The 12,484-nt window shown below is 36.9% G+C and overlaps 1 pseudogene; it reads right to left on the reverse strand.

The window, feature by feature from the left end:
- Nucleotides 1-3,632: 3,632 nt before the first annotated feature.
- On the reverse strand, nt 3,633-9,552 carry LOC149151788 (potassium transporter 26-like; annotated as a pseudogene).
- Between the last annotated feature and the right edge of the window lie 2,932 nt (nt 9,553-12,484).

Consider the following 12,484-nt stretch of genomic DNA (forward strand, 5'->3'; position numbering starts at 1 on the left):
AGGTAAGGCATCAGGGCCAGAAGAGGTGTGGAAAAGATCTTTAAACCAAATCAGAGAGACAATTCTCGCGGAGAACTGGGATGATGAGGACTGGAAAACGACGGAGGCAGAATCTGTCATATTGAAGAAATTAAACCTGGAACCGGGAATGATCTTCCAGCAAGGAACCAAGCAACAACACCCTACAACAAATCTGAGCAGGACAAAATTTAGCAAACCTCCACACGGGTTCATGAAGCTGAATTTTGATGGTGCGGCGAAAGGAAATCCTGGGCCAGCAGGGTTCGGAGGAATTATCAGGAATGACCAGGGGAAAACGGAGTGGATCTACGCGGACAATGGCGGAACGATGACCAATAATGAGGCGGAGTTTATGGCTGCATACCAAGGTCTCAAAATTGCAAAACGAAATGGGTATCGAAGAGTTGAAATAGAAGGAGATTCCACTCTGGTCATCGAATCGATCAGAAAACTAGTGCAGGGAAAGAACTGGGAGCATGTGGTGACAAGCTGGCGAAGTGCCAGCACAGTCAGAGACATAGGAAAGATACTAGAAGGAATTGAATACAGTCTGACTGCGCATGTCCGCAGGGAAGGTAATAAACCTGCTGACTGTTTAGCAAATTGGGGATGTGGAGAACACAACGGCAAAGTAGATGACAGCTGGACAACTCAGTCCACGCTAGAAAATTGGGAAGGATTAAGGAAACTGATGGACAGTGATATAAATGACACCGGACAAGAATAATAGTTACCCCGCGCGGATGGGGAGAGGAGAAAATACGTCAAGGCAGGAAAGACAATGGAAAGGACAGCAGGACAGGACCATAAAATCATGGATTGCGGTGAATATTAATTTCACAGCGAAGAAGGAACGCACCCCAAAGGAAAGAACGAAAACCATAACTTTATGCATCATGCGAAATAAAGACACGCATGGGAGCAGGAAGAAATCTCATCATTCAGGTAAAGGTGGCAGCAAGGTTATAAGAGGAAACAGAGGCAGACAGAAAGGCAGTGTTAGCATAAGAAAGGTAGCGAAAACAGAGGATTTACGTAAATCAGTCACAGAGCAGGAAAAAACCGTTCTCGTAATGGATGCCTGGACGAGGATGGAGATCCACAAAGGGAAGCAAAAAGATGAGGGAAGATATCAGGAACATCCGTATGAAAGCATTGACATAGAGAGCTCGGATGAGTCGGCTTACAAGAACGGAAGTGGTAAGGGGAACCAAGGTGAATGGGGCCAGAGTAGCAGAGAGCCGGGCCCGGAAAGGCAAGGAAGAGATTATCTCCATTCGGAGCAGGGAGCAAAAAGGTCGAGCGGAAACAAAGTAAATGATACTGAAGACTCCCGACCGCTACCCAGGAAAAGGCGAAGAAACAGGACGACCAGTTCAGCCATGTACGCAGCAGAACAAGTTTATAAGGCGGAGACAAATGAGAACATTAGGCAAGTCTTGGAAGGGCTGGAGACGAGGGTCCTGGAGGAACCTTCAGACCCAGAAATGAATGAGTGGGCTTCCCAACTACCTGATCCTGGGCACACGCGTGGACGGCTTACGCTGTATCGTCGCGCCCTGCACACCTATTGGGTCCTCAAGCATCTCCTTGCGAACGCTATGGAGCAGGTGGCGTCGGAAATGGTGGAGATTGCGCAAGCCTCGGCAATTGCCCAGCAGGAGGCCTCCAGTCTGGCTGCTCAGGTGCGTCAGCAAAATGACCTTCTCCAAGAAATTAGAGCCATGCTGAAGGATATGCAGCAAGACAGAGTCAGTCGAGCAAGCGAGCGTGGTTTTGCAGAGAAGTAAGAGACAGTTTCCTGCTCTCTTTCCTAGATTTAAATATGTAAATTTTGATGAGAAACTTCTGTAATTTTGAAAAACTTTCAGAGTCTTGTAATGTTAGGTTTAGATTTCCGAGAAGGAATAGAGGCCCTTGGCCTGAATCTTGGATAGGGTCTCAGAATTTTGAAAGAATAGCTCCTCTTTTAGTCTTGATGGAGGAAGAGAAGCTTTATTTGAGTACTAAGGAAACAGGAAGCAAGCATAGACAATTATGACTATTGACTGATAAGGAGCCAACAGATCTGGTTTCCCCTCGGGGCAGATTGAGGCTCCTTTGTTTTGTATTTTATGTTGATATGTTAATATGAATAGTACTACCGCAGCTTACAAAAAAAAAATATTATTATTATTATTAAATAAATTATTATTATTGTTCCTAATATTGTATAGATTATTATTAATGTCCTTATTATTATTATTATTAATACTCTCGTTGTTATTATTATGTAAATTGTTATTATTACTAATGTCCTTATTACACTCATCATTATTATATAAATTATATAGACTATTATTAATATTCATACTCTCATTATTATTACTATATAAATTATTATTATTATTAATGTCCCTATTCTTATTATTGTTAAAGTTGTTAATATTATTACCCTCATTATTATTATATAAATTATTATTAATGTTCTTATTATTATTGTTATAAAAACTAGTATTAACAAAATTATTATTATTCTTGCCCCTATTATTATAATTCATATTATTATCAAAACACCTCTTATTATTACCCTTATGCCTATTATCATTACAGCTGAGTTTAAAGTCATAATTATGAAGATTATTGATATTAATATTACGACCCTCCTTAATAATACTACCCATATTATCGAACCTACCACCGCTATTAACCCCAAACGCCATACGACAGTCAACGCAGGCGAGTGCCTTGCTGCCAGACTGCCTCCCGCACCTGGTGAATGGAAACCGACCTTGATCCACGGACGCTGAGACAGAAACACTACTCCAGCCAGCCTCACCACCGCTCGATGGTGAGACAGCACCAGTCCGCTCAGCACTATCACTGATCTGGTCCTTCGAGCGCTGAAGCAGACATCCAATGCGTGAGGGCGATACCGAACTATCCCTACGGACAGCCACTTCTCCATGATTAAATGACGGCTGGAAAGAATCAATATCCCCTCCATCATGGTTACGTGATTGAAAGCCAGAACCAATACTTTTGCCAACACCGTCAGCACTCCGGGCAATCGAGTAGCTGCGCACCAGAGAACTGCGTGCGCAGCTCAGTAACAGACCCTGGTCGTGAGAGGGAGAGGCAGCATTTCCCCTCCGGTCAGCAGCCCCATCACCGATCATACGCTGAAACGGAGCACCTGAGGGCCCCTGGTTCGTAGGACAAAGGATAAAAAGGAGTTACTATTAGAATTTAAAATGCCCTCTTAACAAACTCTACTTGGGATTTCTTGGAAATTTTAATTTACCAAGATTTGCATTTCATCAAAAGATAAGAGCCTTAGTGTAAAAGAAGGATTGAAACTGAAAAGCAATGAACTGTTATCATTTTTTTCCATTCTACCAGAGTCACAAAACATTTATGTACTAGTTCACTCTAAACGATGCATGATTTATTGCAGAGATGGTAAAAAACGCAATGCTCATTTCTTTTGATATAACCTTCGCATTTTGAAATCTACTAAATCTATTAAAATAGTAACAATAGTACAAAATTATATCCTATTTTCCAGTGATCAGGAACTTTACGACCCTAAAAGCTTTATTATGAGTAAAAGCTTCTGATTTCATTGTCTTCTAATAGTTTTGTGTGAACAAACTCCAAATTTCTTGCACCATTCTGACTTGAAGTAAATGCGCAGGTGTTATATGGTAGGTAGACAGAGTAAACCTGCAATTTTTTATATGGTAGGTAGATAGAGTAAACCTGCAATTGATTTAGAGAAATCTGTAGAGCTTGTCAATCAGTAATCCTTCAAAAGGTCCAGTGCTCTTATTATTCTTTAATGTGTTTTTTCCTAGAACATACACAACCCTTGTATTCTTTGCCAATTCAAGCTACTGCAATTCCTCATCTACAGAGTAGTTACTTTCTGCCACTATATTTCTGCTTGCATAACTTCTGTCATGTGAGGAGGAATGAGTTCCTCTGAGCTTGAGATAGTCTTTTATGCTTTCAACAACCTGGTTGATAAATTCAGATCCTTCAAAGTTTGGGGCATATTTGTAACCATATTGGGCTACGCATTTATATACACCCTTTGGCTCTAGTTTTCCAACCATAAATCTCTCCGAAAAAAGCATTGTCTTGACTGGAATCATTCATATGATGACAATGACAAGAACTTCATGCAGAGACCCCACATTCTTTTCATAATGTTCAATAATTGGTGGTAAGCCAGAAATAAGGTCAGTCCAGAAGAAACAAGTTCCTGGTACATGTGAATTCACTCAGGTAACCAATCCATTCAAAACTTCTATGCTGAGTTTTCTTCGTGCTAAATATTTATACCTTTTTTGCCTTCCATAGTTCCAAGAGAACATTATGGTCAGAAAATTAGGAAGGGACACCAACGTCCCTGTGGAAAATTATTCAATACAGATGATAGATAAACGCCTTCAAAGATAGAAAAAAACAGAGTGAAGGGTAGTATAAGCAAAACATGTATGTTCGAAACCACAAGCATGACCAAGGTTACTATGTACGTAGTAATGAACATAACCCCAACAACTGCAACCCCTGAACCACCAAATACCTAAAATTATCCTTGGAAAATCAAAAGAATCCACAAAATCTACCAAATTCTGTTGTCAGATATAAATTTGGATATTCTTACCATGTGCATTACCAATTTGTGTTCCATCCCAGAATCCTACGATAATTGCAATGTAGATAACCATGAGAACATAGTTAACTTCAGGTGAATAGATTTGACCCTCGTAATTTTGGGAGGTATGCACAATCTTCACTCGAGGGAAGCATCTAAGAGCCATGGACTATTTTATGATTGAGAATGTTGTTGTAATCAATGCTTTACTGGCTACAATGGCTGCTAAAGTGACAACAATGAACATTGACCAATACACAGGCTATGGTATTTCTTTGTAAAATGTAGAGCCTATGTCCCCTAGGTTTTTTATCAAATAAGTTGCTTGTCTTGTATATGTGTTAAGTAGAGATGGGTAAACCAACACACAAAAAGTAGGCTGCAACAAAAAACCCAAATTTCTCATTATGTTACTAAAACTTAAGGAGGATGAAGCACACAGGTATGATGAAATACTAATAATTTTGTCCTTGACATATAGCTTGGACCTGGATTGATTTCCTGTTGAAAAGGCCCAAGTCTGCAAACATGGCCTCGACACTTGGATCCAGTCAAAAAAAAGAATTGATGTTAGTGTTTCGATTTGTATAGCTTTAGCATAAATAATTGGGATGAAGTTATGAATTGTGTTTGAGAAAATCATTGGTATGGATTTATCAATTGAGTTAGAAAACAGTTCCAAGTATACTATATGATAAAATGAGACACATATCATCAATCAATACCTGTTATACATAAGACTACACCTCCAAGCATCACCCATCCTTAATAGTGATATTCATGAAAGTAATAGTATATATAATATGGGTTGAATGCCTTGAATGCTCCACGATAATATTTCACAACATTATACTGTCCTATCATGATGTTGGTCACGAACCAGGCAATCATTATGGGTGAGAACATGAAGCTAACTTTACTTGTACCGATTTTTTGAAAAATGAATAGTAGTAACAAGATAAAAAATGACATGAGTACAACAACGCATGCATGAGTTAACATACGAAAACATAAATTATGTCAGGAAGTGGGATGCCATAATTCACATTATACACACAGATGATATCATGTTTATGATAGGGAGCTGCATCCCTCCTTCAAATAAACTAACCCATACTGAAAAACTTGATTGCATCCCTATATATTAATGGAAGAAAAGCTAATAGTGTCTACTTCGCATTCTTGTATTATCTCACCTTGGCTCATGTTACTGTTCCTTGACTGAATTCCTTGCATAGCTGGCAACACTGCAGGCTTAAAAAGGCATCATAATTTGGAACAAAATCAACATGTGTGATGGATCATTGTAATTTTAATTAAAAATTCTATCAATTTTATTAAAATACCTCAAACATGTTTTATAATTTTAATTAAAAATTCTATTAATTTTATTAAAATACTTCAATTTTGTCTGTGATTCATTATCAGTAAAACTACTGTGAAGGTTTTTGAGTTTTTGAAAGCCAAAAATAGGCACCATTGAATTTTATTTGGATCACGATTAGTTACAATGAACAATTATTTGTGCATTAATTTGTATGTTAGCGTTTTGCATTATGTTGATAGTAAGAATATTATGGGCCTTTGTTTGCACTACCAGAACACAAAAGATATTTCAATCCAAATCTTTCTTTACAAATTACAAAAAAAAATCTTAGCAAATTTGATATTGCAAGCACTCCAATGAAATATAATAAAATCCACAAGATAAGCATAAAATCCTTCCTGTGCAAGAACACTACACCACCTTATGTGCAGATACATGGTAAACATTTACTTTCCCGGCACAGAAATTTGTGAGAAAGGAGAAAGGGGACTCTGGTTGGGCTGTGCATAATAAAATCAAGCCTGCCACTGATTTGAGGGGAAAATTTTATATTTGATGTAATTTAAAAACAGAAGAGGGCAAGAAGATTTAATTTATTATGATTATGATAAATCAAAGAAGCTCTCCCTCTATTAAAGTGTGATAAGGGGTGAGTCAATAATTGAACAATGAGTTTAGATACTCAAATTTAACTATAACGAAATCGAATTTTATACATATAACCATCAAATATCGGTGACTGCGGATTCCAAAATTTAATAGGTGTGGAGTTATCCTTTGGCCACTAAAAAAGCTTGTAGGGAAGGAGATCTGCAGCTAGATTTGGGGTTTTTGCATTGTTTATTGGATATACCACCATGTATTTCAGCCGAGATTGTGCTTTGAATTTCTTCCATCACCACTGCTCAGCTTTCATGGTACTCATTGAAAATAATATTTTTCCTCCATCTCTAGATTTCCCAAAGAACAATGGGTGGAATGAAGCCCCTAGTGCCATGCTACGAAATCCACCATTCAAGACACTCTGGAATATCAGACAACAGAGGGAGCTGTAACCCAAATGAGACATCCAAGGTATTCCAAATTTTTGTAACCTTGGGGTAGCTTATGAACAGATGCAAATTGTCCACTTTCGCATTTCTACATAAAACGCAAAACCCATGTCGAGACCAGCACCTTTTTTTTTTTTTTTTAGATTTTCCCAAGTCAAGTTTTTGTTCCTCCAAACTAACCAGAGAAAAAGAGATTTTTTGGTAGGAATATGGGAGCTCCAGAATGTAGAAAACCAACATACCTCACTATGTATCCGCCACCATTATATTGTCAACCTTCATCTTGCGGTGCCATATCATCGAGTCTCTATGGATGCTATACCGTCGGAGTTGCAGAGAAATCGAATTCCAACTTTACCTTATTAAATCATCACATCAATCTATATTACATCGCCACCATTATATTGTCAACCTTCATCTTGCCGTGCCATATCATCGAGTCTCTATGGATGCTATACCGTCGGAGTTGCAGAGAAATCGAATTCCAACTTTACCTTATTAAATCACCACATCAATCTATATTACATAACAAATTTCGTTAGATTCCCATGGAATTTATAATTTATAAGAGTCAGGTACGTGAAATCTATTTCTATGAATAACAATGTTATTATGTTGCAACTTATAATATGGAATTTGATATTATTTCATTTATATAGGAAGCTCATAAACGTAGCATGGAGCTTTGTCCATGGAAATACTTGGATTACATAATTATAAACGAATTGAAAAAGTAGGTGGGGTTATATGTTAATGTTGCATAATTGTAAACCAAATAAAAATGTGAGTGCAGTTGTACTAGATGACAACTTTACCTTATTAAAAATCACCAAATCAATCTATATTACCTAAGAAATTTCGTTGCCGAGATTCCCATGAAATTTATATAGTTAGAAAATAACTAAATACTCGTGGACTTGTAAACATATTGCCAACGTACATGATGTACATTACCAACTTTCTACTCTTCATGTCACACATAAGATCCGTCGAGAGATACACTTCATTTTTTTTTAATAAAATTATGAATAATCTATTTAAAAAAGAAATTGCTCAGCAGCTCCAGGCTAACAACCGGAACGATGTGAAAATGGAGGCGGTGCTTGCTTCTGCTCACGGTGCTAATCGAGAGAAAATGCGTTCGTTCGCTCAATTTAATGTCGATGAAAACGATTTGGTTAAGATTAGAAAATGCCGCCTGATGCCATTAATGGTCAATACCATCCACCCACATCTTAAAATCATTGTGATGAGCAAGCCAACGAGAAGATGATCTGGTCGTCTGAATCTTTCCTGCCTTTCCAAGCAAATGTCACCGGCTTCATCATGGTGTAAGGACACACAATGTTAATTCTGTACAAAAAAAATCATCTTTTTAATACACATTTGCCTACTCAGTCATATAAATTTACACTAAATATAATTATCGTAATTGATTTAAATGCTGGATTTGCTATTCAATCTTCTGAATATACATCATTTTTAAAAATGAATATACATCATTTTTAAAAATGAGATAGAGTTTATTTACCTCTCCGTTCGCTTTTGGAGGAAGTGTTGCACAGATAATTTTGGGACAATTTGCAAGCCTGCGCGCGAAAAAAGTTAAAAAATAATGTTAAAAAACACAATTTTCAATCTTGAAAACCTTTCTATACTTTTTACTTTCTGTCGAATAGTATGAAGTTATGAACCACATTTGTCAATATAAAATATTTCACGATCAGCCTCTTACCTACGGAAAGTCTTTCAGGCTGATCTTAGTTGTCAGCCTTCGATGAAGGCTTATGATGCAGCGGTTTCAATATCTGTTATTGCGGATATTAATCTGAGGTCTTCTTGTCTTCCTCGAACTTATAGAGCCGGCAAGCCTAATAATGGCTTCTGCCTGCCACGAAAATGACGAAATAAGCCTGCGAATAAATTAAAGTGACGAAATAAGCCTGCGAATTAATTAAAGAACGCGAAGAGGACTAAAGATGCAAATGTTTCGTCAAAAATGTATACCAAATTTGTTGTGAATGTATTAAATTTCTTGGTGACATCAATATAATACCTTCTCAGCGGGGACATTGTAAACATTAACCATTCCCTTATAAAAAATAACAAATTGAACTGTGGACTGCTGCTCGGGGGTTTTTGCTAAAACTGATCTGCTTCAAATAGTGCGAAAAACACAAAGTTAGCCTTATCATACATTTAAGCTAGCTCAGCTATCAAGAATTAGTAAATATATCAAATTATCAAGAATTAGTAAATATATCAAATTACAAATGTCTAGAGATGAAAATACCTCGAAAACTGATCAGTTTGGCTGATTGCAAAGGGCATAATAATGTTTCTTTCTGCAACTCTACTGTTTGAACTGAAACCGGTGCATACGGGAAATAATTCGCGTGACTAGATGCCTCAAAGCCTCTACTAAGTCCCTTGGCCACATGATTGACATGAGCCAAATCGCCTTGCTTGTCATCTGAAAGCTTGATTGAAGAAAGCACCTTTTGCATCATGTGCGGTTTTATCCGTGACAGATCTTGCACGGTTACATTCATCAAAATAAATCAAATTAGCCAAAACATTCGGCTAAAACAAAAATAGTTTCATAAGTTAGTGCTCCATCACATGAACACCTTAGTGGCAGTGCGTCCATCCCACACATTTCAATTTTTAGAGAAGGAGTGCTAAGTTCGAGCGTTTCGGCTGCTGATAATCTTGCAACTGATCCAGCTTGAAATCAGTTTCATAAGTTAGTGCTCCATCACATTCTATCAAGAAACTAGAACCGCCAGTTACAACCGCCACATTCTATCAAGAAACTAGAACCGCCAGTTACAACCGCCAGCGTCTAGTCATTCAAGTTTCTAGCTAGTCATAATTGTCACATGTAAATCAACGGATGATTATAATTCAATCGTGAAAGATTGAATGATGTATAGTGAAGACAGGTAAACAGCAGAGGAGTTCGTCTCAGAGGGAAACACCTTACCGTGTAAATACTTAATTATAGGCATTAATTTCCTTAAAATGAAATAATAATTCTCAAGACTAACCAAACTTTCTAGCTGTGAAAATTCCGCTTAAATGAAGAATTACAATAATATTGTTCTTAGCTGTTTCTGCGATTGTTGTCTTATGCCTTCATTTCTCTACAGTGGTTCTGCAATCAATACTAATAATGGTAGCTGGAGTTATTCCCTATGCGTTCAAAGATTGAAAATATTGTTTCCGCACCTGCATTTCCAGCTTATGGGTTTGTAGTAGGAATACTCTTGCGTGCCAACTACACGACTTATTTTCCGATTTTGAGATACTGCAGGAACTTTCACCGCTTCACATGCGTGGCATGAATTAGCCATCTAGATCCTATTTGGGACTTTATTTTTACAAGCTCATTTTGTCCATATATTGTCTTCTGCACCGTAGTCTCGGAGATAGTGTTTGCCCAACTTGAGGCCCCGCATCAACAAGCGCAATAAACGAGCTTACGTAAGACCAAAAGGTGAGAGTTACAGCTACCCATTTCCATGGGTTCAAGAATGTATTTATTGTATTCATTGGTCGATTAACCTCAAAATCAAAATAGAGTTACATTCACCTAACTCTTGCATTATAACTACCAACTTATGAGAAGGAAGAAAAATTTCAAGGACAACCATACCTTGGTCATCTTCAGCTTGTTGAACATGTCCTGCAACTCTACAATCACACCTTGCTAATGTTCAGCTTGTTGAACATGCCCTACAACTCTTTGTAGTTTTAAATTATGTCATACGTTGTCTTTGCATCAAACTGGACATGTGACTGAAGCAAAAAAAATAATGATGTCAAGATCTTCATGATGTCAAAAATCAAATGAAATATTTTCAAAGGTTTAGAATGGAAACCGTGTGCATGGGAACCACGGTGGGGTGTACAACATTCAGAAGTTTACATTTAACGATAGCCTAATTTAGTAAGTTTTTCATTATCTTTTCTAATATCAGAAAATCGTTAAATGTAATGTGTTTGAAGAATAGAGTAGCACTAAATGATTTGATATGGTAAAGCTCAAAGCTCAAACATAACTTCTATGCCTTGAATCGGTAGACCCAAATTTGTGACTATCATTTTCTGTTGAAATTTCATTCATAGTGAATTCAACGACCTGCGACACTTCAATGGATAATTGTAAAGATACGTCAAGCCCTAGCCCCAAGAACTCTAGCATCCCACCAAAAGTTATTCACTTCCCTCTCAAAACCCAGAGACGCAAATAAAGGAACCATAAATAAAATGGAAAGATCGATCTCATTTCTTCATAGAAAATCAAGAATAACCACTTTTGCACTCACTCCAATACAGAATAAATCAGTCTGCGGAATATTGGACCTAAAGCGCTCTGCGTCTCATGGCAGAAGTAAAGTTCCTGTCTGTAGAGCTAGCATCCACAATAATAAGCCAAGGAGAAAGATTTCTTGCAGAGGCAGAATCCCCATCATAATTCCCCACTAAGAAAACAACAGTAATTCCATTTCATGTTGCATGGACTGAGCCTACTAAGATCGCATCACTGAAGTATTGATTTTCAAGAGGATCATGACCTAATGAGAGAGATACGATATCCACTCTATCTTTGATGGTATCATAAAATGATGCCAATATGTCTAAATCATAAAAGCCAGATTCCGAACATGATTTGTATACTACAATTCTGGCTAGTGGAGCTAATCTCTTATCACTGCTACATACAAAGGGGTTTTAAGACAATATTTAAGACGATTTTGAAGTAAATTGTCTTAATTTGTGACAAAAAACAAACTAGATATTGTTTTAAATATTGTCTTTAAGTGGGTGTCTCAAATTATTGTCTTAAAAGATTGTCTCTATAAAGACAATATAGAACACAAATATTATTGTCTCTGGAAAGACAATCATTTTTGTTTCTCACTAGACAATAATACTTGTGTTCTATATACAAATTTTTAAAGACAAAATTTTAAGACAATAATTTGAGACGCCCACTTAAAGACAATATTTAAGACAATTTCCAATTTCTTTTTTTGTCTCAAATTAAGAGAATTTACTTTCAGAGACAATGGTTATTATTAAAAATATATTGTCTCTATAGAGACGGTATGTCTTAAATCCCAATTATTGTATTTATAGAGAAAATATCTCTTTAATACCAGTTATTGTCTCTCTAGAGACAATAAAAAAATCTATTTAGAAACAAAATATAGAATATGAATCATTTTGTTTCTTCAATGATTATTTCATGTTAGAGCACTATGGAATAGAATCACCAACCTCCTGCTTGCAAAGTAGTTTCTCTTCCATTGAGCTAGCACTCTCTAAAGAAATGTGTTGAATGAATTCAAATCAAAGAAAGCCATTTGAGTTGAATAAATATATCTTCAAATACAAGATTAAAACTATATCCCAGACCTTTTTAGAATCAAACAT

Source organism: Pinus tabuliformis, chromosome 9 (assembly GCF_031772625.1).
Source record: "Pinus tabuliformis cultivar Carrire ecotype Pingquan chromosome 9, CPIR1, whole genome shotgun sequence".
NCBI classification, from domain to species: Eukaryota; Viridiplantae; Streptophyta; class Pinopsida; order Pinales; family Pinaceae; genus Pinus; species Pinus tabuliformis.